Below are 27,492 nucleotides of genomic sequence, written 5' to 3'. Positions count from 1 at the left end.
ACTGGTGGATCAGGCGAACCTGATAAAAAGCTCTCCTGAAGACGGTCGTCAAATGGTCTTCAAAAGACAACCGTCCATCCAGGAGCACGCCCAAGTTGCACACCTTCTCCGTCGAGGCCAATGACTCGCCCCCGATGGACAGCCGCATCTGCAGCTGACTGTACCGGGGTGCCGGCATCCACAGCCACTCCGTCTTGGAGGGGTTGAGCTTGAGCCTGTTTCTCCCCATCCAGACCCGCACAGCTTCCAGACACTGGGACAGCACTTCGACAGCTTCATTGGGGTGGCCCGGGGTGGAAAAGTACAGCTGCGTGTCATCAGCGTACAGTTGATAACTCACCCCAAAGCCACTGATGATCTTGCCCAGCGGCTTCATATAGATGTTGAACAGGAGGGGTGAGAGAATCGACCCCTGCGGCACCCCATACATGAGGTGCCTCATGGTCGATCTCTGCCCCTCTGCCAACACCATCTGCGACCGGTCAGAGAGGTAGGAGGAGAACCACCGATAAAACGGTGCCTCCCACTCCCAAACCCTCCAACTGGCGCAGCAGGATACCATGGTCGATGGTATCAAAAGCCGCTGAGAGATCTAGTAGGACTAGGGCAGAGGAACAACCCCTGTCCCGAGCCCTCCAGAGATCATCAACCAACGCGACCAAAGCTGTCTTCGTGCTGTATCCAGGCCGAAAGCCGGACTGGAACGGGTCTAGATAGACTGTTTCATCCAGGAACTGGGTAGCTGACATGCCACCACACTCTCTACAACCTTCGCCACAAAGCGAAGGTTGGAGACAGGACGGTAATTACCTAAAATGGCCGGGTCCAGGGAAGGCTTCTTGAGGAGGGGTCTCACCACCGCCTCTTTCAAGGTGGGAGGGACAACCCCCTCCAACAAAGAAGCATTAATAATTCCCTGGAGCCAGCCCGTGTCACCTCTGGTGTGGCCAGCACCAACCAGGAGGGACACGGGTCCAATAAACATGTAGTGGCATTAAGCCTACCCAGCAACCTGTCCACATCCTCAGGAGTCACAGGATCAAATTCATCCCAAACAGTCTCAACAAGACGAGGCTCTGACGTCTCACCTGGATCTACCCAATTTTGGTCTAAACCATCTCGGAGGTGAGCGATTTTATTGTGCAGATACTTACTAAAATCCTCGGCTCGGCCCTGCAAGGGGTCATCCCGCGCCTCCTGCTGCAGGAGAGAGCGGGTCACCCGAAACAGGGCGGCTAGGCGGTTATCTGCCAATGCAATAAGGGAGGAGAAGTATGTACGTTTAGCCTCCCTCAATGCCACCAGGTAGGTCTGAATAAATGACCAGGCATCTTTTCTGGCGTTTCATCTCCCTCAGCTCCTCAGTAAATCAAGGAGCTGGTTGAGACCTACGCCGGGTCAGGGGCCGCAAAGGCACGACACGGTCCAGAGCCCCAGCTGCGGCCTGTTCCCAGGCCGCGACTAGTTCTTCGGCCGTGCCGCGGACCAGTTCCTCAGGAAACGGCCCAAGCTCTGTCAGGAACCTCTCCGGGTCCATCAGGCACCTGGGACGGAACCAACGCATTGGTCCTGTCTCCCTGCGGTGTTGGGTAGCGGTCCGAAAGTTCAGACGAAGGAGAGAATGATCCGACCATGACAAAGGTTCAATGACTATATCACCCAATTCCAGATCATTCATCCACTGACCCGAGATAAAAATCAGATCTAGTGTACCTCCCCGATGTGAGTAGGGCCGTCCACTACTTGAGTCAGGTCCATGGCTGTCATGGAAGCCATGAACTCCTGAACTGCCGAAGATGCCGCGCCGGTTGATGGCAGGTTGAAATCCCCCATGACCATCAGTCTGGGGTCTCAACCGCCAACCCGGCAAGCACCTCCAGCAACTCGGGCAGGGCTGTTGTCACGCAGCAAGGAGCCAGGTACGTGATCAACAAGCCCACCTGAGTCCTACGGCCCCACTTCACATAGAGGGTTTCACAACCAGATATCTGAGGTACAGTGGTCATCCTCGGTTCTAGACTTTCCTTGATAACGACCGCCACCCCTCCACCCCTACCTTGGGCCCTCGGCTGGTGGAATGCTCGGAAACCTGGTGGGCACATCTCAACCAGGGGAGTCCCCCCTTCCGTGCCCAACCAGGTTTCCGTAATGCCCACAAGGCCCGCGGCCCCCTCCTGAATAAGATCGGAAATCGGGGGCTTTGTTCACCATGGACCTCGCATTGCATAGCATCAGGCGAAGGTCCAAGCTCTGAGGAATCTGGTCACTCGGGAAATGGGAAAAGTCTGAGGGGCCGGAGCACGCGATCGCTCTTAAACGGCGAGCGCGTACTCCCGAAACACGATATGGCCCCCCACTTCCGCCATATCTGCCCCTCCCACTTACCGTGCCGATGGAGTAACCCTGATGAACTGGAACGAGATACTCCCTCATCACCTCCGGACCTAATATAGTAACGCTGTGAGTACCTGCAGGAACTGGCCCCCTCCTCGATGGGTTTTCCCTCCCCTCTCCTAACCCACCCCCCAACCCAAGCCCATCACTATTCACCCTCTCATTAAAACTCCCCTTAAAAATTCCCTGAAAACATTTAGTTAAAAATCCCCTAAGCTTCCTATTTTTGGCATGCCACCTCTCGGGGTTCCAAAACCCGTCCTCAAGGTGGGCCCTCGATAACGTAGAGGGCCAAACCCGCGAGAGAGGGGAATCTCGCAGGGCAAGAAGCTCAGCCGCTGAGAATGTCCGCATGATGAAAAACCCGGCAAGCAGACCCATCCTGGACAGTCCAGATATCTCCGGGTGGGAGTCGATAAAATCAGTCTCAGTCTTAGGCGGCAGATGAGATAATCACCACCTATCCAGTTATTCAGCACCACAACAAATCACCCTCATCCCCATCGAGCCTCAGAGATTGCGGCCACTAATTTGGCCGCCGATGGAAAAATAATCTGAGGCTCGATGATGTTCTGTGGGCAGTCCAAGGGTGATGCGGGAAGTGGGGGGGGAAGGGGGGGAATCCTCCATTTCATGCCTTCGTTGGCTCCACCTGGGGGATCTCCATGGCATGGGTTTTCATCATCGCCATCACCGGGGGGGGGGGGGGGGCAGCAGCCTAAGTCACGCCCTTGTGGGTGGCACCATCAGTACTCCCACACCATCGTTGTCATTTCTCCCACTGGTTCCAGCAGATGTCAATACCAATGCCAGCATGTTAAAACTCCACAGAGGGGAGACAGAGAAAGAGAGAATGAGAGAGAAGGGGGGAGACAGAGAAAGAATGAGAGAAAGAGAGAGGAAGGTGGGGAGAGAGAATGAGTGGGAGAGAGAGAAATAGAGGGGAAAGAGAGAGGGGGAGAAAGAGAGATGACAGAATGAGTGGGAGAGAAAGAGGTGTGAGAGAGAATGAGAGAGAAAGGGGGGAGAGAGAAGGGGAGAGAGAAAGGGAGGAGAGAGAAAGGGGGAGAGAAAAAGAGAAAGAGAGAGAAAGAAAGGGGGAAGAGAAAGAGAGATGACAGAATGAGTGGGAGAGAGAGAAAGAGAGAGCGGGGAGAGACAATGAGAGAGGGGGTAGGGGGGAGAAAGAAAGAGGAGGGACAGTGCCTGAAGGATCCCATCCTGTCACTAGGAGTCCAGGCAATTCAGCAAGCGACGCTTTGGATTCGTATTAGTGGTCCCCGGGAATTAAAATTATGGACTTGGTGGTCCCTGAGGTCCAAAAGGTTGGGGACCCCTGCGCTAAATAGAATAACGGAGTTTGCAGGAGCCTTGGAGACAATAAGGTCCCCCCAACCCTTATTCTGTTCAAGGGCGATTCCTTCCTACCTTTGCTGCTCCGCTTCCCTTCCCTCCTCCCCTCCCTCTCTCCCCTGTTTCTCTGACTGCCTGGGGCAAAGAAGCAACGGACTCGCTGCCCAGCTGAACGTCCCACCCGGAGATGGGGGGGCAGGCAGCGCGACCCCCGAGTGGGCAGCGCTCTCCGCCCTTTAGAGAATGGGAGGAGCTGGACGGAGAGGGGAGGAGCTACAAGCACATCCTGGCTGGGGTCGTTCCGGGGAGGGGGATCCAGATGTGAGGCCGGGCAGCTTAGCCTGCGGGGCTGCGAGGAAAGCGGGCCTATCTTTTCCTGCGCGCATCTCTTGGACCGAGGAACAGAGCCGCCTTTCCCTGCGGGCGCCAGGTAAGAAGCTCCCTCCCTCCCTCCTTCCTTCCTTTTTCACAGTTGGGGAAATGCTCGGACAGGAGACCCTTCAATGCAGCTTCTTTGGGGGCTGCTAAAATCCCTCCTGCAGTCCCCACTTTCTCCTTGGGGAGATTATTAGTATTATTCTTGCTGGCCCTTCCTGATCATTTCCCGTCACTTTCTTTTCTCTGCGGCCGTTTCAGATCCAGGAGGCTTGGAGTTCAGTGGGGAGAAAAAAGGGGCGATCCCTCCCGTGATCTGTTGTTTTGGGGAGTTGCTCAAGTGGAGCCACCTCTGGAGAGAGCATCGGGTAAAGGCTCCTTCTGATGCCTTTGAATCTCTTTGCCCTCGTTGCTTTAAGCCCTCAATTCCTTTTCATTCTTCAATTGAACTGCGTTTTTAAAGTCATGGGTGCATCCTATGGGCCACTTGTTCTCAACCTTGGCAACTTTGGGATATGTGGATTTCAGCTCCCAGAATTTCCCAGGCATGTTGAAGTCCACATATCTTACAGATGCCAAGGTTGATAAACATTTAATAAACAATTAATATCCTATCTCAGTGAAGAAATCAGTTAAGGTAAAGGTTCCCCTCGCACATATGTGTTAGTCGTTCCCGACTCTAGGGGTCAGTGCTTATCTCCGTTTCAAAGCCGAAGAGCCAGCGCTGTCCGAAGACAACTCCGTGGTCATGTAGCCGGCATGACTCAACGCCAAACGCGCATGGAATGCTGTTACCTTCCCACCAAAAGTGGTCCCTATTTTTTCTACTTGCATTTTTATATGCTTTCAAAACTGCAAGGTTGGCAGAAGCTGGGACTAGTAACGGGAGCTCATCCCGTTACACAGCAGCACTAGGGATTCGAACCGCCAAACTGCCAAGCTTTTGATTGACAAGCTCAGCTATCTTAGCCCCTGAGCCACTTCATGCCTCCTAGAAATCAGTTAAAGCCAACCAATTTTAGATGGTGCAAACACAACACCAACCGTCCAGTGTTTATTTTTGGAAAAAAAACTTGAAAAAAGGTTTTTGAAAAAAACCTTGAGCTTTGTATTGGTTCAATATTTTATTTTTAATGGATCAAAAAGTTCTGCCATTCTGGCTTTGGAAGCCCTTCCAATACTCCAATACTCTAAGGTTTTTTACAGAGTCTCCTGGAACGCTTCTAGGGGCATTTAGCAAATGTTGAGAATCAACACAAACCAATTCAGGTCATCTTTTCCTGCTGTGCGTTTTCTTATGTTGATTAAGGTTACTAACGGTTCTGAATTTCTTTCCACACTCCACACACTGATATGGTTTCTCCCCAGTGTGGAGCCTTTTGTGACGAGAGAGAGACCCCAAATCAGCAAAGCATTTGTCACATTCGGTGCACTTGTAAGGCTTTTCACCCATGTGGGTCCTTTTATGGATATTCAGATTACTTGTTTGATTGAAGCACTTCCCACACTCGGTGCATTGATACGGTTTCTGTCCACTGTGGATTCTTCTATGGGATGTTAAGTTGCTAGAATTACTGAAGCTCTTTCCACACTCCGGGCATTTGTACGGTTTCTCCCCTGTGTGGGTCCGTTCGTGGGCATGAAGGCCACTAGAACTGGCAAAGCGCTTTCCACACCGCAGGCATTGAAAGGGCTTCTCCCCTGTGTGGATTCTGTGATGGGAAGTAAGGTGTGAAAAGTAAGGGAAGCTCTTTCCACACTCCATGCATCGAAATAGTTTTTCTCCTGTGTGGATCCTCTCGTGTGCCTTAAGATAACTTTTTTGACTGAAGCTCTTTCCACAGTGCAGGCATTTTTAAAGTTTCTCCCCTGTATGCATCCTATTATGTAAGGTTAGAGCACCACTTGTGGTGAAGCTTTTTCCACGCTCCAAACATTCATAAGGTTTCTCCCCTGTGTGGATCCTCATGTGGGAGGCAAGACTACCATTCTATTACAACATTTTCCACACTCCAGGCATTCCTAGGGTTTCTCCCCTGAGTGAAGCCTTCTATGGATCCTGAGTAAACTATTATGTCTAAAGGTTTTTCCGCACTCAGGACACGTGTATGTTTTCTCCCCAGTGTGGATCCTCTTGTGGATACGAAGGCAATTAGTTCTTCTGAAACTCATACCACACTCCGTGCACTTATAGGGTTTCTCCCGTGTGGATTCTTTTATGGATCCTCAGTTCTCGAGAATCCCTGAAGCATTTTCCACACTCCTGGCACTGATATGGTTTCTCCCCAGTGTGGGTTCTACTATGTACAATATATGATTTTTTTTCATTGAAGTTCTTTCCACACGTGCGGCATTCATATGGTTTCTCCCCAGTGTGGAGCCTTTTGTGGGAAATGAGGGATCTCGAACTGGTGAAGCATTTGTCGCATTCGGTGCACTTGTAAGGCTTTTCACCTGTGTGGGTCCTTTTATGGAGAGTAAGATTACTTGGCTTATGGAAGCTCTTTCCACACTCCAGGCATTTGTACGGTTTCTCCCCTGTGTGAATCCTCTTATGGAAAGTAAGGGCGCTGGAGGTCCTGAAGCATTTTCCACACTCTGTGCATTTACACGGCTTCTCTCCGGTGTGGATCCTCTTATGTAAATTTAACTTGCTTTTTTCGGTGAAGCTCTTTCCACACACCGTGCAATGATATGACTTTTCCCCTATATGGATCCTATTATGGGAGGTGAGGTTACTTGCATAGCGGAAGCTCTTTCCACACTCCAGGCATTTGTACAGTTTCTCCCCTGTGTGGGTCCGTTTGTGGGCATGAAGGCCACTAGAACTGGCAAAGCGCTTTCCACACTGCAGGCATTGAAAGGGCTTCTCCCCTGTGTGGATTCTGTGATGGACATTAAGGAACGCTGAAGTACGGAAGCTCTTTCCACACTGCATGCATTGAAATGGTTTTTCTCCCGTGTGGATCGTCTTGTGTGACTTAAGATGAACTTTTTGACTGAAGCTCTTTCCACAGTGCAGGCATTTATATGGTCTCTCCCCTTTATGCATCATATTATGTTTAGTTAGCATATCACGTCTATTGAAGCTTTTTCCACACTCCAAGCATTCATAGGGTTTCTCCCCTGTGTGAATCCTCTTATGGAAAGTAAGGACATCGGAGGTCCTGAAGCATTTTCCACACTCTGTGCATTTACACGGCTTCTCTCCGGTGTGGATCCTCTTATGTAAAATGAAGCCGCCTTTTTGGGTGAAGTTCTTTCTGCACACTGTGCAATGATACGGCTTTTCCCCTGTATGGATCCTATTATGGGAAGTGAGCTTACTTGGAAAGCAGAAGCTCTTCCCACATTCCAGGCATTTATATGATTTCTTCCCAATGGGGCATTTTTTCTGGGAATTCGGTTCCCTGCGCCCAGTAAACCTCGTTCTACCTTCCCTGCGTTGATGCAACTTCTCCTCTCTGTGGATACTTTGATAGGAAGTAAGGGAGGCGCTGCTTCCGAAGCTGTTTCCCCTATTAATGCATTGATGCTGCTTCCTCTCTTCGTGGACCTTCTTATGTGAATTAAGGTGACTTTTCTGCCTGAAGGTTCTTCCACAATCCAGACATTTGTGTGGATCCTCTGCTTTGTGAATCTTTTTATGCAGTGCAAGGGAGCGGCTTGTCGCGAAGGTTTCTGCACACTCTGTACATTTGAACATTTCCCCTCCTTCTTGTCTTCTTTCATGTAAAGGAGGAGGAAGGGTCCTTCTGGAGCGTTGCCTGCTTTCATCGTGTTTCTCTCCAGCAGGGCTTTTACAACAGTCACATAATCCCGATCCATCTTGGAGAATTTTCGCACACCTTGAACACACTTCTTTTTCTTGGCAATCATCCGTGTCCAATAAGACATTGGTATCTGCAGAAGGTAAACCAGAGCAATTCTCCAGCTCAACCCTTAATTGGTTTTCCTCCAAACTTTGCTTTCCATACATTTTTTCTGCAACTTCCTTTTTTTCTTTTGGCAAAGGTGTTGCTGCCTCTTGGCCAGAATCCTCCATCTCCCATCCGTCACCTGCTTGGAACAGAAAGAATAGAAAAGTTAACACAAACTGAAGCGCAAAAGGGATCAAGCACCGTTACTGTGTTTGAACAATATCAAACTTCCTCTCAAGCCCCATTTCTTCCAAACATGGTGCTATGCTTGGTATTAAAGTAATATAAGTTTTGGCCTTTGGGTCTCTCTTGTTCTCAATGGTACAGAATAAAAACCTGAAGATTTTGGATAAGATCACTGAACCTTTTGTGGGAAGGTTTCATATTTAGTTTCAAGGCAGCAGAAGGGACAATTAAAAGTGGCCTATGTTCGTTCATTTTGTTCGTTCCTTCGTTCCTTCATTAATATATTGGCTTCTCAGCTTGCCATAGGGAAACCCTGGATAGCTTATGATATTAAAAGGAGAAAAAGTACATAAAACCTATACACAATAAAGTAAAATATTATAAAAATAGAAATACTCAGTCCTAACTAAAAATTAATAAACCTAGTGGTTTAATTTTAATCTGAGAAGGTAGAAATTTTGAGGGGCTTGGACCTGGAGCTGAGCTTCAGGCTCATATCCATGAAGAGGTTTTCCCTTGAAGAAAACTGGTTGTGTTGTGTCTTGCCCGCCCTCAGAGCAGCCGGGGCCTTCTTACCTGCTCCCGCACACTGAGGAATGTATGCCTCCCGGTCCCAGTCCTGGCTCCATGCCCACACAAACTGCAGAAGGAGAATCTCCCTGCCCCAGCCCTGACTCCATGCCCAGGCAAACGGAGCAGCTAGACCCCTCCCCCTCCTCCACAGCAGGTGAGCCTGAGGAGGGTTTATTACCAACAGCTGATTGGTGTGACCCTCGCATCAGAAGATTGGAGAGACGGAGGCTACAGAGGGAAGGGAGGGGCAGGCCTTAATGAGTGCTGAGTCATGGTGCCACACCCCATGGCCTATATAAAGGAGCTACTTTCTGGCAGTCTCTGAGTCAGGCAAAAAGTCAAACTTATCTTGCTGAAGTCACTTACTGGTCTCCTGCCTGCTCTGAGGACTTTGCTAGGACTTTGGGCAGAGCTGCAGAGGCACGCCTGATTTGGATTTCCCGGACCCAGCCGTCAGCGGAGGAGTGGGACACGACAGGTTGTCACTCTGGTGTGTTCATTCATCTTTATCCCACAGGTGCTTCCCCCCCACCTTGAAGATGATTCCCCCCCACCTCCAAGATGGCGCCGACGAAGGCTGCCTCGGTGAAATGCTCTCTAATTGTTTCTTTATTTCTAATTGTTCTCTGTGATTCACTACGGATTTCCTACTCACGAGACCATCTGCTAAAAATTAAGGAACATTTCTCTAAGGAGCAGCTTTCTTTGAACTCACCCCCACCTGTCTTTACAAACACGGAGGAGATTCTAATACAGGAGGAGGCAATTCCCACGGAGCCATGGATTACCAAAAAAAACAAATGACGAAAGCGACGGAAAAGAGGTAAACGAGCTGGGATCTTAAACAAATTAAGAAGTCGCATTAAAACTCCTCTGCCTTCAATTTTCCTAACAAATATACGCTCACTTGCAAATAAGATGGATGAAATACTCCTCTTAAACAAATACTATTCTGATTTTCGCAATTCAGCAGTCCTATGCTTCTCTGAAACCTGGTTAAATGAATCAATTGAAAATAGCAGCCTATTGAAGCCAGGGTTTCAATTTGAACAATCAGACAGGGTTCCAGAAACATCTGGTAAAAAGAAAGGAGGAGGCTTGTGCCTATATATTAGCAGAAAATGGTGTCAAGATTTAAAAGTAATTTACAAATTCTGTGACAATTTAGAGACTCTAATTATCAACTGCAAACCTTACTATTCGCCTCGTGAATTTTCCTCTTTTCTTCTAATTGCTGTTTATGTCCCACCACAAGCCTGTGTAAACAAGGCATTACGAACTCTAGCTGACCAAATCATGGAGGCTGAAGCCAAACACCCTGATTCACTGGCTATTGTTTTGGGAGATCTAAACAAGGCAAACTTAAGGAAGAGCTACCAAAATACTTTCAGCATGTCAATTGTCCCACCAGAGGCAAGAATACTCTAGACCATTGCTACACAACACTAAAAGATGCTTATCGGTCTTTACCACGTGCAGCTGTAGGACACTCTGATCATTGCATGATTCACCTTGTACCTGCTTACAGGCAAAGATTTAAAGTCACAAAACCAATAATTAAATCAGTGAAGACGTGGACGGAGGAATCAGAATTAAAGCTACAGGCATGTTTTGACTGCACTGATTGGAATATTTTTAAAGATACCTCTGCAGACCTGGATGAACTCACAGGTACTGTAACATCATATGTCAGCTTCTGTGGAGACCTATGTGGACCTACAAGGAACTTGAATATATAGCAACAACAAACCTTGGTTTACATCTAAACTTAAGCAGCTACGACATTCCAAAGAGGAAGCCTACAGAAAAGGTGATAAAATGCTGTACAATCAGGCCAGAAATGCACTAACAAGGGAGATCAGAGCAGCAAAAAGAAGCTACTCTGAAAAGCTAAAGAATCAGTTTTCAGCAAATGAACCAGCAAACATGTGGAAAACTCTTAAAATATGACCGGCTATGGCAAATCTCCTTCCCAGGCTGAAGGTAATCAACACGTGACAGATGACCTGAATGAGTTTTACTGCAGGTTTGAAAGGAAACTACAGCCACCTATTTCCACAATCCCCATCTCAGACACACCAACAACAGCCAAGCCTCCTACAACTGATCCCATTTCATTGGGTTCACAACCCCTAGTGATCACAGAAAAAGAAGTGCAGGACCTATTCCACAGACAAAAGCCAGGAAAAGCTCCAGGTCCAGACAAGATAACTCCTTCTTGCTTAAAAGTCTGTGCTGACCAATTGGCCCCCATCTTCACCCATATTTTCAATAAATCACTAGAGATGTGTTATGTTCCTTCTTGCTTCAAACGCTCTACCAACATCCCAGTGCCGAAGAAGCCCACCATCAAGGAACTGAATGACTACAGACCAGTTGCTCTAACATCTGTAGTCATGAAAACCTTTGAAAGGCTAGTGCTTTCCTACTTGAAAACCATCACAGATCCGCTGTTAGACCCCTTGCAATTTGCATACCGAGCAAACAGATCAACAGATGATGCTGTTAATTTATTTATTTATTTATTTATTTATTTATTTATTTATTTATTTATTGATCATATTTGTATACCGCCCTATCTCCCGAGGGACTCAGGGCGGTTAACAGGCATATAAAAAGAACATATGGATACAAATTAAAAACACAAGTAAAAAACTTATTCTAAACTGCCAAATTATTAAGACCAATATAAATAGCAAGACCAATTAAAATCAATATAAAATTTAAAATTTAAAAATTTAAAAAATCTAAAAAATCTAGTCCAGTCCTGCGCACCTAAATAAGTGTGTTTTAAGCTCACGACGGAAGGTTCTAAGGTCCGAGAGTTGGCGAAGTCCTGGGGGGAGCTCGTTCCAGAGGGCGGGAGCCCCTGCAGAGAAGGCCCTTCCCCTGGGCGTCGCCAGACGACACTGCCTAGCTGACGGCACCCTGAGGAGTCCCTCTCTGTGAGAGCGCACGGGTCGGTGAGAGGTATTCGGTAGCAGAAGGCGGTCCCGTAGATAGCCCGGCCCTATGCCATGGAGCGCTTTAAAGGTGGTCACCAACACTTTGAAGCGCACCCGGAAGGCCACAGGTAGCCAGTGCAGTCTGCGCAGGATAGGTGTCACCCGGGAGCCACGAGGGGCTCCTTCTATCACCCGCGCAGCCGCATTCTGGACTAACTGCAGTCTCCGGATGCCCTTCAAGGGGAGCCCCATGTAGAGAGCATTGCAGTAATCCAGGCGAGACGTCACGAGGGCGTGAGTGACCGTGCATAGGGCATCCCGGTCTAGAAAGGGGCGCAACTGGCGCACCAGGCAAACCTGGTAAAAAGCTCTCCTGGAGACGGCCGCCAAATGATCTTCAAAGGACAGCCGTTCATCCAGGAGGACGTCCAAGTTGCGCACCCTCTCCATCGGGGCCAATGACTCGCCCCAACAGTCAGCCGCGGCTGCAGCTGACTGTACCGGGATGCCGGCATCCACAGCCACTCTGTCTTGGAAGGATTGAGCTTGAGCCTGTTTCTCCCCATCCAGACCCGTACGGCTTCCAGACACCGGGACAGCACTTCGATAGCTTCATTGGGGTGGCCCGGTGTGGAAAAGTACAGCTGGGTGTCATCAGCGTACAGCTGGTACCTCACACCGAAGCCACTGATGATCTCACCCAGCGGCTTCATATAGATGTTGAACAAAAGGGGTGAGAGAATCGACAAGTGAGGCGCCTCGGAGCCGACCTCTGCCCCCCCGTCAACACCGTCTGCGACCGATCGGAGAGATAGGAGGAGAGCCACCGATAAACGGTGGTTCCCACTCCCAATCCCTCCAACCGGCGCAGCAGGATACCATGGTCGATGGTATCAAAAGCCGCTGAGAGGTCTAATAGGACCAGGGCAGAGGAACAACCCCTATCCCTGGCCCTCCAGAGATCATCCACCAACGCGACCAAAGCCGTCTCAGTGCTGTAACCGGGCCGGAAACCGGACTGGAACGGGTCTAGATAGACAGTTTCATCCAGGTGTAAGGGAAACTGATATGCCACCATACTCTCTACAACCTTCGCCGCGAAGCGAAGGTTGGAGACCGGACGATAATTACCTAAAACAGCTGGGTCCAAGGCAGGCTTCTTGAGGAGGGGTCTCACCATCGCCTCTTTCAAGGCGGCCGGAAGACTCTCCACCAAAGAAGCGCTCAGAATTGCCTGAGCCAGCCTCGTGTCACCTCCTGGGTGGCCAGCACCAGCCAGGAGGCACGGGTCCAGTAAACATGTGGTGGCATTCAACCTACCCAACAACCTGTCCATGTCCTCGGAGCCACAGGGTCAAACTCATCCCATAAAATATCACCAAGACCACCTCAGACGCCTCCCTGGGTCACTGCAATTTTGGTCCAGACCGTCCCAAGCTGAACGATTTTATCGTATAGATAACGTTAAACTCTCAGCACGTCCCTGTAGCGGGTCATCCCGCCCCTTGGTGAAGGAGGGAACGAGTCACCAAACAGGGCGGCTGGGCGGTTATCTGCCGACGCAATGAGGGAGGAGGCGAGCAACGCCGCTTCCTCAATGCCACTAGGTAAGTCCTAGTATAGGACTTCACTAGTGTCCGATCAGCCTCGGAGCGGCTAGACCTCCAAGAACTCTCCAGGCGTCTTCTCCGGCGCTTCATCCCCCTCAGCTCCTCGGAGAACCAAGGAGCCGTTTGGGACCTGCGCCGGGTCAGAGGCCGCAAAGGCACGACACGATCTAAGGCCCCCGCCGCGGCCCGTTCCCAGGCCGCAACCAGTTCCTCAGCTGTGTCGTGAGCCTCAGGAAATGGCCCAAGCTCCGTCCGGAACCTCTCCGGGTCCATCAGGCGCCTGGGACGGAACCAACGTAATGGCTCCATCTCCCTGCGGTGTTGAATGGCGGTCAGAAAGTCTAGGCGAAGAAGAGAGTGATCTGACCATGACAGAGGTTCAATAACTATTTCCTTCAAATCCAGATCTCTCAACCACTGACCAGAGATAAAAATCAGATCCAGAGTGCCACCCCCAATGTGAGTAGGGCCATCAACTACTTGAGTCAGGTCCAAGGCCGTCATGGAAGCCGTGAACTCCCGAGCAGCTGTCAATGACGAGCCGGAAGATGGCAAGTTAAAGTCCCCCATGACTAAAAGTCTGGGGGTCTCAACTGCCACCCCAGCAAGCACCTCCAGGAGCTCGGGCAGGGCAGCTGTCACGCAGCAAGGAGCCAGGTACGCGACCAGCAAGCCCATCTGACATCTATGACCCCATCTCACAAAAAGGGATTCACACCCGGCAATCTGAGATACAGTGGTCTCCCTTGGCTCCAGACTCTCTCTAATCACAACCGCCACCCCACCACCCCTACCCTGGCCCCTCGGCTGATGGAATGCTCGGAAACCCGGCGGGCACATTTGAACAAGGGGAACGCCCCCTTCTGGGCCCAGCCAGGTCTCCGTAACGCCCATAAGGTCCGCGGCACCCCCCTGAATAAGATCGTGAATTAGGGGGGCCTTATTGGCCACGGACCGTGCGTTGCACAACATCAGCCGAAAGCCAGGGCCCTGAGGGTCCTGACCATCCGGGGAACGGGAGAAGTTTGAGGGCTCGGGGCGCGCGATCGCCTGCAAACATCGAGCGCGCGCCCCACTAACACGATATGAGCCCCCACTTCCGCCATATCTGCCCCTCCCCCTAACCGTGGAAATGTCACCACCCTCAACCAATGGAGCACCAACTCCCCCCATGACCCTCGGACCCACCAACCCCCCGCCACGAGCATGCAGGAACTGGACTCCCACCCGGCGGGTTTCCAACACCCGCCTTAAATCCCTCCCACCCACCCCCAACCCAAACCTATCGGTTTCCTCCTCCCCTTAAAAACCCCTTTAACACCCCCTTAAAAACCCCGACGGGTTCTTCCCCCCACCCGACACTACCCTCCCCCCCTTTAAAAGACCCTTATTAAAAAACCTATCTACAAAACCCCACAGGTTCTTTTTTTTCGCATGCCACCTCTGTGGGTCCCAAAACCCGTCATAGAGGCCGGCCCTCGATAGTGTGGAGGGCCATTTCTGCGAGGCGGGGGCACCTCGCAGCTGCAAGAGTTCATCAGAAGAATAGCGCGTCGTAATAGAAGATAAGATCGGCGAAAGGGGTCCAAGCTCCGAGAGATAAAAATGATGGCAAAGTTAATGATGTTATCCAAATAGAGATTGAAATAGGCCTAAAATGATGATACATGACAATAATACTAAACCAGCATGCTGGTAATCCCAATAAGGGCAGACCAAGAGTAAAACCACAAACAATCCAGATGGTAGTCTGTCGAAGGTCTGAGACCAAACATCCTGGAATAAGAAGTAGAGAGGGGGTTACTCCAGTCATAGGCAATATCGGCTGCTGTTAAGTCTCCTGCATCGTCCAACAGGCCCAGAGGGCCAGCAACCGGTCCAAGAATACCAATAAGGCTCTGCACTACATCCTACAGCATCTTGAGTCTCCAAAGACCTATGCAAGGATCCTTTTTGTAGACTTTAGTTCAGCATTCAATACCATCATTCCAGACATTCTTCTAAGCTAAACCAGCTACAGGTACCGGAACAGACTTGTAAGTGGATCACAAGCTTCCTAACAAACAGGAAGCAGCAGGTGAAGCTAAGCAAGATCACATCAAATACCTGTACAATTAGCACAGGGCCCCCCCAAGGCTGTGTGCTCTCCCCACTTCTCTTTTCTCTGTATACCAATGACTGCATCTCCAATGATCCATCTGTTAAGCTACTGAAGTTCGCAGATGACACAACAGTAATTGGTCTCATTCGAGACAATGACGAATCCGCATATAGACGAGAGGTTGAACGACTAACCTTGTGGTGCAACCAAAACAATCTGGAATTGAACACACTCAAAACCGTAGAAATGGTAGTGGACTTTAGGAGAAACCCTTCCATACTTCCACCTCTCACAATACTAGACAACACAGTATCAACAGTAGAAACCTTCAAATTTCTAGGTTCTATCATATCGCAAGATCTCAAATGGACAGCTAACATCAAAAACATCATTAAAAAAGGACAGCAAAGAATGTTCTTTCTGCGCCAACTCAGTAAGCTCAAACTGCCCAAGGAGCTGCTGATTCAGTTCTACAGAGGAATTATTGAGTCTGTCATTTGCACCTCTATAACTGTCTGGTTCGGTTCTGCAACCCAACAAGAAAAACACAGACTTCAGAGGATAATTAGAACTGCAGAAAAAATAATTGCTACCAACCTGCCTTCCATTGAGGACCTGTATACTGCACGAATCAAGAAGAGGGCCGTGAAAATATTTACAGACTCCTCGCATCCAGGACATAAACTGTTTCAACTCCTACCCTCAAAACGACGCTATAGAGCACTGCACACCAGAACAACTAGACACAAGAACAGTTTTTCCCGAAGGCCATCACTCTGCTAAACAAATAATTCCCTCAACACTGAATCTGCACTACTATTAATCTTCTCATAGTTCCCATCACCAATCTCTTTCCATTTATGACTGTATGACTATAACTTGTTGCTGGCAATCCTTATGATTTATATTGACATATTGACCATCAATTGTGTTGTAAATGTTGTACCTTGATGAACGTATCTTTTTTTTTTTTATGTACACTGAGAGCATCTGCACCAAGACAAATTCCTTGTGTGTCCAATCACACTTGGCCAATAAAAATTCTATTCTATTCTATTCTTGAAGACGTTTCGACTCTTATCCGAGAAGCTTCTTCAGTTCTGAATGAATGGTGGAGGATGGAAGGATTGATATTCCTTGCAGTCAACTGGTCATTGGAACTGTTTCGGACCAGAGGACTGCAAGAAATATCAATCCTTCCATTCTCCACTATTCAGTCAGATCTGAAGAAGCTTCTCGGATGAGAAATGAAATGTCTTCAGGCAAAGAATGTCTTTTCAACAGGGGGAGCGGGATGACCCGTTGCAGGGACGTACTGAGGAGTTTAGTGGTTATCTATGCGACAAAATCGTTCAGCTGCGGGACGGTCTGGACCAAAATTGGGTAGATCCAGGTGGGATGTCAGAGAGCCGTCTTGTTGAGATTATTTGGGATGAGTTTGACCCTGTGGCTCCCGAGGACATGGACAGGTTGCTGGGTAGGCTGAATGCCACCACATGTTTACTGGACCCGTGTCCCTCCTGGTTGGTGCTGGCCGCACAGGACGTGACACGAGGCTGGCTCCAGAGGATTACGAATGCTTCTTTGTTGGAGGGGGTCTTTCCGGCCGCCTTAAAAGAGGCGGTGGTGAGGCCTCTCCTCAAGAAGCCTTCTCTGGACCCAGCTGTTTTAGGTAATTATCGTCCGGTCTCCAACCTTCGCTTCGCAGCGAAGGTTGTAGAGAGTGTGGTGGCATGTCAGCTACCCCGGTACCTGGAGGAAACCGTCTATCTAGACCCGTTCCAGTCTGGTTTCCGGCCCGGTTACAGCACTGAGACGGCTTTGGTCGCATTGGTGGATGATCTCTGGAGGGCCAGGGACAGGGGTTATTCCTCTGCCTTGGTCCTATTAGACCTCTCAGCGGCTTTTGATACCATCGACCATGGTATCCTGCTGCACCGGTTGGAGGGATTGGGAGTGGTAGGCACCGTTCATCGGTGGTTCTCCTCCTATCTCTCCGATCGGTCGCAGACGGTGTTGACGTGGGGGCAGAGGTCGGCCCCGAGGCGCCTCACTTGTGGGGTGCCTCAGGGGTCGATTCTCTCGCCCCTCTTGTTCAACATCTATATGAAGCCGCTGGGTGAGATCATCAGTGGTTTCGGTGTGAGGTACCAGCTGTACGCTGATGACACCCAGCTGTACTTTTCCACACCGGACCACCCCAATGAAGCTATCGAGGTGTTGTCCCGGTGCTTGGAAGCCGTACGGGTCTGGATGGGGAGAAACAGGCTCAAGCTCAATCCCTCCAAGATGGAGTGGCTGTGGATGCCGGCATCCCGGTACAGTCAGCTGCAGCTGCGGCTGACTGTTAGGGGCAAGTCATTGGCCCCAATGGAGAGGGTGCGCAACTTGGGCGTCCTCCTGGATGGACGGCTGTCTTTCGAAGATCATCTGACGGCCGTCTCCAGGAGGGCTTTTCACCAGGTTCGCCTGGTGCACCAGTTGCGCCCCTTTCTAGACCGGGATGCCCTATGCACGGTCACTCATGCTCTCGTGACATCCCGTCTGGATTACTGCAATGCTCTCTACATGGGGCTCCCCTTGAGGAGCACCCGGAGACTCCAGGTAGTTCAGAATGCGGCTGCGCGGGTGATAGAGGGAGCCCCTCGTGGCTCCCACGTAACACCTCTCCTGCGCAGACTGCACTGGCTACCGGTGGTTTTCCGGGTGCGCTTCAAGGTTTTGGTAATGATCTTTAAAGCGCTCCATGGCATAGAGCCGGGCTACTTACGGGACCGTCTGCTGCCATCGAATACCTCCCATCGACCCGTGCGCTCTCACAGGGAGGGACTCCTCAGGGTGCCGTCGGCCAGGCAGTGCCGACTGGTGACGCCCAGGGGAAGGGCCTTTTCTGTGGGGGCCCCCACCCTCTGGAACGAGCTTCCCCCAGGACTTCGCCAACTTCCTGACCTTCGAACCTTCCGTCGCGAGCTTAAGACACATCTATTTATCTGCGCAGGACTGGACTAGATTTTTTAAATTTTTAAATGTTTAAATTTTAAATTGGTTTTTAAATTTGGGTTTTATTATTTACATTTGCATTTTAATATTCGGCCTATGTAATAAGTTTTTTAAATTATGTTTTATCTTGTATATATATGTATGTTTTAATATGGCTGTACACCGCCCTGAGTCCCTAGGGAGATAGGGCGGTATAAAAGTATGAATAATAAATAAATAAATAAATAAATAAATAAATAAATAAATAAATAAATAAATAAATAAATAAATAAATAAATACGAAGAAAGTCCAGGTGCCATTTGAAAAAGCTCCTCTGGGCCACCAAGACGTGGATGACTGAGAATCTTCATAAACATTTATTCATCTTTAGTGGTTCCTGCATTTAAAGGTAGCACTACAAAAAGGGAAACATTGGAGAAAATGGGAGGGGATACGGTTGGAAGATCCCATCTGCAGAGGACCTGGCAGATCAGACAGATCACTTCTCTAGTAGTTGCATCCTGATGATCAACCCGTGGAGTGGACTCTTAAGTACCATCATGAATCAGTCAGGGAATTGTGCAGCAGGTGTCCAAAAAGGTCAGAGATGCGGACACAAGCTCCTAGTTTTATGTCAATTAATATATTTTACATCAATATTTACAGTAAACGAGAAAGTCAGGCTAACAGGAGCATCATGAGGTTAATCAACACTACAGCATCACCATGAGGTAAAATTACCAAGCCCAGAGGAAAAAAGGCGGGAAACAGGACACTCCCCCTTTATACACACACTAACCAATCACAGCAGAGAATGCCTCATGCAGGGGACAGCTCTCTCCAACCAATCAGCTGTAACTGAGTGTTCTGATTCCTTCTACAATTCTACTGTTCCAGCTACTAAATTTCAATAGCTTAACAGAATCCCTTACCTAAGGAAGCCATGTTCCTCTTGGTTTCCAGCATGACCTCCCGGTACAGGGCTTTTTGCTCGGAATCCAGCAGGGCCCACTCCTCCACGGAGAAAAACACAGCTACATCCTCAAGCGATATCAATTCCTGACACAGGGAGGGGGAAAAAACACAATGTATTCCATGAGCATTCCTACCAATGAACACTTCAATGAATTACTTGCAAGTCCTCTTCTTGATGAACATATTCCACCTGCAGAGTTTCCAAGTAGGGAAGATTTGAATCTTCTCTAGAGAAACTTTCCAAAAACATAAAGTGCCAAGAGCCTCTGGCTAGAGATATATCTAGGTAATGCGTTATTGGTTTTGCCAATTCCTTAGGAGCAGCAACCCCATCATCATCATCATCATCATCATCATCATCATCATCATCATCATCATATTTTTATTTATAGACCGCCCTTCTCCCAAAGGACTCAGGGCGGTGTACAGCCACACATAAAATACAAAAAGAAAACAACAATACAAAACTAAAAACAACCCTTAAAAAACCTATTTAATTTGGCTACTTATAGATAAAAATATTCCCTCTAAAATTTACTAAAAAATTTAAAACCCATAAATCAATTTAATAATATAAAATTTAAGCGAGTCCAGCAAGATGAAATAAGTAGGTTTTAAGTTCGCGGCGGAAGGTCCTAAGGTCAGGTATTTGTCGGAGTCCAGGGGGAAGCTCGTTCCATAGGGTAGGAGCCCCCACAGAGAAGGCCCTCCCCCTCTCATTGAGCCCCTCTCTGTGAGAGCGCACCGGTTGTTGGGAGATAGACATTGGCAGTAGACGGTCCCGTAGGTATTCCGGTCCTAAGCCATGGAGCGCTTTAAAGGTAGTAACGAACACCTTGAAGCGCACCCGGAAGACAACAGGCAGCCAGTGCAGTCTGTGCAGGATAGGTGTTACATGGGAGCCCCGAACTGCTCCCTCAATAACCCACGCAGCCGCATTCTGGACTAGCTGGAATCTCCGGGTGCTCTTCAAGGGGAGCCCCATGTAGAGAGCATTGCAATAGTCCAAACGAGAGGTAACAAGAGAATGAGTGACCGTGCATAGGGCATCCCCGTCCAGGAAGGGGCGCAACTGGTGGATCAGGTGAACCTGATAGAAAGCTCTCCTGGAGATGGCTGTCAAATGGTCTTTGAAAGACAGCCGCCCATCCAGGAGCACGCCCAATGAATCTTCCTTTGCTTTCCACTGATGGGCTAGAGCTTGGATGTCTTGGCCCACTGCAACATTGAGTTAATTTTACCCCATGCAAGGAGCCAATGAATCAGGCCAAATCAAGGAAGGTTGGGTTCAACATTTAATTTTTGTGTAAAAGTAAACCTTGGGTTTTACTTTTTACATTGAGGTTTCGTGTGAAGTATTAGTAGTGTTTTTATAAAGCCTTATTAAGGCTACACCTGGAGTACAGCATCCAGTTTTGGTCACCATATTACAAAAAGATGTGGAGACTTTGGAAAAAGTGCAGAGAAGAGGAAACTAAGATAATTAAAGAAGCTGAAGAAGCTTCTTGGATGAGAAGCAAAATGTCTTCAAAGACAAAAACGAGAACGTCTAGTTGCCTTTGGGACACTTTAAGGGAGGGGAGAATCCTCCTACCTGAGTTGGAAGTTGAACAGCTCTTAATCCTCTGCTACAAAGAACCGAGGTTCCAGGAGATGAAGGCAAGGCCATCAGAGTGTCTAGGAGTGGGGGGGGGGGAAACAGCAAAGGAATAATTGGCTATCAAACATCCTAACCATATTCTAGAAGCTACAGTGCAGAAGGGCGATTCTACATATCTTTATGCTAATTAGGGAATCCGTTTATTTGGGTACTTTGCAGACAGAACAACAATACATGGAAGCTGCTAACATTCGGTGAGAGGAAACCTGAAAGGTGTGGAAGGACCAAGGAATGGATTCAGAGGCAGATTATCTCAGCCATGAATTTACGCATTAAAGGACCACAGAACTTCACTCTGGAGGCCTCAAGTAGATCCCATCCTATATCCAGGGAGCTGGGCTGAGTTGTCAATCAGAAATACTAGGTCTGGCCTGGCACAAACAAAGAGAGTCCAATTCTCTCTGAGTCACACATATGCTGGTAGTCCTCGAATTACAGCCATTCATTTAGTGACTGTTCGAAGTTACAATGGCACTGAAAAAAATGACAGGATTGTTTTGCACACTTAAGACCATTACAAGCATCCCCATGGTCACATGATCAAAATTCAGTCAGTTGGCAACAATTGTCTCATATTTATGACGCTTGCAGTGTCCTGGGCAGGGTTGAAATCTAAATTTTTTTGCTACCTACTCTGTGGGTGTGGCTTGGTGGGTGGGTGTGTCCTGTGACTGAGTGGGCATGGCCAACTCAATGTCACTCACAGCCATGCCCACTCAGTCACAACCCTCCCCACCAAGCCACGCCCACAGAACCCAGTAGAATTTTTTTCCCTTTCCCTCGCCACCTGTTCTCCCTTCACCTAGGCCCCGGAGCCGCCACCTGCCTCAACGGGGTCGGGGAATGTACCATTCCCCAACTCCGGCCTTTCTCCAGAGCTGCCGCCCACTCACCGCCCGCTCACCCTTCGCCTTTGGTCAGGGGCCGGGGCCCAGGGACGCCCCATTCCCTGAGGCCCTGGAGTTGCCCCCTGCTCACCGCTTCCTCAACCGGGTCGGGGAATGGAGTCCATGCACCGACTGTGCAAGCGCACACCCGTTTATTTCATTTATTTATCAGCGGCAGGTTGGGTGCGCGCTTGCGCAGCCAGCGCATAGAACAAGGCGGCACATTCAAGGAGAGGAACTCCGGTAACTTTTGGATGCTTGCCTTTCCCGGCAGCCAGCCGCTGGAAGAAAGTAAGTATATGCCGCGTGGCAAAGGAAGAGCGGGTGGCAGCTCCGGGACAAGGCTGGTGTCAGGGAATGGTGCATTCTCCGACCCGGTTGAGAAAGCGGCGAGCAGGGGGCCGTGGAGTGGTTTGGGAGCGTGGCCAGCCAGCGATCGCTACCAGAACCAAACTCCACTACCTACTCGCCCGATCCGGTCTGATCCGGTAGCATTTCACCCCTGGTCCTGGGGCCATGTGAACACCTTTTGCAACTTTCTGTGAGAAACTTGCAAAATGGGTACCAGTACCTACTTACTACTGATGCTGTCCCTGATCCAGTTTCCTGGGTTGCAGTTATCTCAGGGAACTTGGACTAGGTCCAGCATTAATATGAAATTACCTGCAATACTTCAGGAATATTAAAACCTACTTTAACACGTATTATATACCATAATCAAGGGATGGCTTTAGTGCAGCTATGCTCCGAATCAGGTTTTTTCCCCCTGACACCCAATTCCAGCAACCGTTCTTGATGTGTTTAAGTCTCTACTCCCCTAATCATCTTTGTTGCTCTTTTCTGCACTCTTGATCATCACATTCCTGACCCACATAATGTTCACGCTCCCCATCAGATAATGAGAGAAAGCAAAACTATTTCCACAGGTGGGATGTGCCCTGCCTCTAGCAATGTTTCTCGACCTTAGCAGTTTTCAAATACATGGACATCAGGTTCCATAATTCCCCAGCCAGCCATCCTATGCTGGCCGGAGATTTCTGGGAGTGGAAGTCCACAGATCTTAAAAGTCACCAAGGCTGAGACAGGCTGGCCTATCGGAAAAGGGTGAGACCTTTTCAAATGGACACAAGACTTTAAAAACACAGTTGAATTGAACAATGAAAAGGAATTCAGGAATGAGATTCACTGGGGCAAAGTCAATCCTGAGGATTCAAGGGCCTCAGCAGGAGCCTTTACCTGATGCTCCCTCCTGAGGTGGCTCGTCCTGAGCAACGCCCCGAAACAACGGCTCCTGGGGGGGATCGCCTCCGGTCCCTCCGGCCGCCTGAGCATCCATTGAACCCCAAACCTTCCGGCTCTGAAACAGCAGCAGAGAAAAGAAAGTGACGGGAAACGATCAGGAAGGGCCGGCAGAACAATCTCCCCGGGGAGAAGGTGGGGGCTGCAGGAGCGATCTTAGCAGCGCCCCAAGAAGCTGCCTTGAAGGGTCTCGTGTCCGAGCATTTCCCCAGGTGGGATAAAGGAAGGGAGGGAGGGAGGTTCTTACGTGGCGTCCGCAGGAAAAGAGATGCCCGCTTTCCTCGCAGCCCCGCCGGCTAAGCTTCCTTCCTTCCCGGCCTCGCACAAGGCTCCCCCTCCCCGGAACGACCCCAGCCAAGAAGTGCTTGTAGCTCCTCCCCTCCCCGTCCAGCTCCTCCCATTCTCTAAAGGGCGGAGAGCACCGCCCACTCGGGGGTCTCCCTGCCTGCCCCCCCTCCCCCCTCCACTCCGGGTGGGATGCTCAGCTGGGCAGCGAGTCCGGTGCTTCTTTGCCCCAGGCAGTCAGAGAAAGTGGGGAGAGAGGGAGGGGAGGAGGGGAGGGGAGGGAAGCGGAGCAGCAAAATCAGAAGGGAATCGCCCTTGACCAGAATAACAGTGTTTGCAGGAGCCTTGGAGACAATAAGGTCCCCCCGACCCTTATTCTGCTCAAGGGCGATTCCTTCCTAACTTTGCTGCTCCGCTTCCCTTCCCTCTCCGCCCTTTAGAGAATGGGAGGAGCTGGACGGAGAGGGGAGGAGCTACAAGCACTTCCTGGCTGGGGTCGTTCCGGGGAGGGGGATCCACATGCGAGGCCTGGAAGGAAGGAAGCTTAGCCGGCGGGGCTGCGCGTATCTCTTGGACCGAGGAACAGAACCGGGTAACTGCGGAAGCCAGGTAAGAAGCGCTCTCCCTCCCTCCCTCCCTCCTTCCTTCCTTCCTTCCTTTTTCCCACCTGGGGAAATGCTCGGAGAGGAGACCCTTCAATGCAGCTTCTTTGGGGGCTGCTAAAATCCCTCCTGCAGTCCCCACTTTCTCCTTGGGGAGATTATTAGTATTATTTTTTGCTGGCCCTTCCTGATCGTTTCCCGTCACTTTCTTTTCTCTGCGGCCGTTTCAGATCCAGGAGGCTTGGAGTTCAATGGCTGCGAAAGCGGCGGGGGGGAGAAAAGGGGGCGATCCCTCCCGGGATCTGTTGTTTCGGGGAGTTGCTGAAGAGGAGCCGCCTCCGGAGAGAGCATCGGGTAAAGGCTCCTTCTGATGCCTTTGAATCTCTTTGCCCTCGGTGCTTTCATCCCTCGATTCCTTTGCATTCTTCACTTGAACTGCGTTTTTAAAGTCCTGGGTGCATTTAAAAAGGTATCGCCCTTTTCCTATGGGCCGTTGGTTCTCAACCTTGGCAACTTTGTGATATGTGGATTTCACCTCCCAGAATTTCCCAGGCGTGTTGAAGTCCACATATCTTACAGCTTCCCAGATTGAGAAACGTTGCTTCAGGCCTCGGGTGGGGAACTAAGGTGCTTTTAGGACTGGTCAGCTGGCTCAGGAATTCTGGGAGTTGAAGTCCCCCATTCCTAAAAGGGCCCCTAGTCCCCCACTTCAGCTGTACGCTTTTCCAACAGGCAAGTCCCAGCTGTGAAAAGAATTTCTCTCTGATAAGGGAAGGTGAACATTATAGAAAGATAGAAGAACATACATAGAACTGGACGGGACCTTGGAGGTCTTCTAGTCTTACCCCCTGCTTGAGAAGGAGGAGTCCATATACTATTTGAGGGAGGCAGCTGTCCAGTCTCTTCTTAAAAGCCTCCAGTGAGGGAGCAACTTAGTCAGGATTCCGATGATCAATATTCTTACCTTGAAGTGACTGAAATAAATGTAAATGTTGTACCTTGATGAACGTATCTTTTTTTTTTTTATGTACACTGAGAGCATATGCACCAAGACAAATTCCTTGTGTGTCCAATCACACTTGGCCAATAAAAATTCTATTCTATTCTATTCTATTCTGTTCTAAAGACCTATGTCTCATATCTGGGAAAGGGTGAGAGAGAAACCACAACAGGCTTGCTAAAAATCCTTATTGTGACAGGAATTCGCCACGAATACTTTGGTACCTTCCTTACTGTATCTACTGTCAATCAAACAGCTGTATTTCCTCTTGATGTCACTTAAATACAAAAGCATTAAAGAAATCCTTCTAGGTCTTTCCAAGCTTTCATCCAAATCTGAGTCCTTGACACTAGTTAGCCTAGAAATAAGCTAAAATCAGCCTTTTCATTGTACACTCAAGAATATCGTTAGGATGTTTGATAGCAAATGCTGTTTTTTTCTCCACTCCTAGACGCTCTCATGGCCTCGTCTTCATCTCCTGGAACCTCAGTTCTTTGTAATCGAGGATTAACAGCGGTTGAGCTTCCAATGCAGGTAGAAAGATTCTCCCCTCCCCTCCCCAGATGTGCCAATCTCCCAATAACAGAATAACACCATTGGAAGGGAATTTGGAGATCTTCTAGTCCAACCCTGTTTCAAGCAGGAGACCTTATACCAGTGGTGGCGAACCTATGGCACGAGTGCATGCAGAGCCCTCTCGGTGGGCACACCAGCCGCCAGCCGTCACCCCAGCTCAGCTTCACCATATATTCAATGTGTAGTCGAATATACACGTTGAACTACATCCACATGGAGGGAAGTATGCAGTGGAGTACCCGAAGGCTCTGTTTTAGGCCCAGTACTCTTCAACATCTTCACCAATGACTTGGACAAGGGGATAGATGGGGAACTCATCAAATTTGCAGATGACACCAAGCTGGCAGGAATAGCCAACACTCCAGAAGATAGAATAGAATAGAATAGAATAGAATAGAATAGAATAGAATTTTATTGGCCAAGTGTGATTGGACACACAAGGAATTTGTCTTGGTGCATATGCTCTCAGTGTACATAAAAGAAAAGATACGTTCATCAAGGTACAACATTTACAACACAATTGATGATCAATATATCAATATAAATCATAAGGATTGCCAGCAACAAGTTATAGTCATACAGTCATAAGTGGAAAGAGATTGATGATGGGAGCTATGAAACGATTAATAGTAGTGCAGATTCAGTAAATAGTCTGACAGTGTTGAGGGAATTATTTGTTTAGCAGAGTGATGGCCTTCGGGAAAAAACTGTTCTTGTGTCTAGTTGTTCTGGTGTGCAGTGCTCTATAGCGTCGTTTTGAGGGTAGGAGTTGAAACAGTTTATGTCCAGGATGCGAGGGATCTGCAAATATTTTCACTGCCCTCTTCTTGATTCATGCAGTATACAGGTCCACAATGGAAGGCAAGTTGGTAGCAATTATTTTTTCTGCAGTTCTAATTATCCTCTGAAGTCTGTGTTTTTCTTGTTGGGTTGCAGAACCGAACCAGACAGTTATAGAGGTGCAAATGACAGACTCAATAATTCCTCTGTAGAATTGGATCAGCAGCTCCTTGGGCAGTTTGAGCTTACTGAGTTGGCGCAGAAAGAACATTCTTTGTTGTCCTTTTTAATGATGTTTTGATGTGAGCTGTCCATTTGAGATCTTGCGATATGATAGAACCCAGAAATTTGAAGGTTTCTACTGTTGATACTGTGTTGTCAAGTATTGTGAGAGGTGGAAGTATGGAAGGGTTTTTCCTAAAGTCTACCACCATTTCTACGGTTTTGAGTGTGTTCAGTTCCAGATTGTTTTGGTTGCACCACAAGGCTAGTCGCTCGACCTCTCGTCTATATGCGGATTCGTCATTGTCTCGAATGAGACCAATCACTGTTGTGTCATCTGCGAACTTCAGTAGCTTAACAAATGGATCATTGGAGATGCAGTCATGGGTATACAGAGAGAAGAGAAGTGGGGAGAGCACACAGCCTTGGGGCGCCCTGTGCTAATTGTACAGGTATTTGATGTGATCTTGCTTAGCTTCACCTGCTGCTTCCTGTTTGTTAGGAAGCTTGTGATCCACTTACAAGTCTGTTCCGGTACCTGTAGCTGGTTTAGCTTAGTTAGAAGAATGTCTGGAATGATGGTATTGAATGCTGAACTAAAGTCTACAAAAAGGACCCTTGCATAGGTCTTTGGAGACTCAAGATGTTGTAGGATGTAGTGCAGAGCCATATTAACAGCATCATCTGTTGATCTATTTGCTCGGTATGCAAATTGCAAGGGGTCTAAGAGCGGATTCGTGATGGTTTTCAGGTAGGAAAGCACTAGCCT

The 27,492-nt window shown here is 49.0% G+C and overlaps 1 protein-coding gene and 2 pseudogenes across 1 annotated transcript in view; 2 read left to right on the top strand and 1 right to left on the bottom strand.

Annotated features, from left to right (window-relative positions):
* The window catches only part of LOC131193426 (zinc finger protein 345-like), a 212,123-nt gene that overhangs the window by 147,099 nt on the left and 37,532 nt on the right, over positions 1-27,492 (top strand). The gene's annotated exons all lie outside the window — the stretch shown is intronic.
* Positions 1-27,492, top strand: part of LOC131193414 (zinc finger protein 721-like) — a 60,465-nt pseudogene that overhangs the window by 18,760 nt on the left and 14,213 nt on the right.
* Positions 6,100-27,492, bottom strand: part of LOC131193430 (zinc finger protein 345-like) — a 47,171-nt pseudogene continuing 25,778 nt past the window's right edge.

The sequence above is a fragment of the Ahaetulla prasina genome, chromosome 2 (genome assembly GCF_028640845.1).
Source record: "Ahaetulla prasina isolate Xishuangbanna chromosome 2, ASM2864084v1, whole genome shotgun sequence".
Lineage (NCBI taxonomy): Eukaryota > Metazoa > Chordata > Lepidosauria > Squamata > Colubridae > Ahaetulla > Ahaetulla prasina.
Note: the sequence above shows the minus strand (reverse complement) of the source record. Positions and strands in the feature narration are given on the sequence as shown.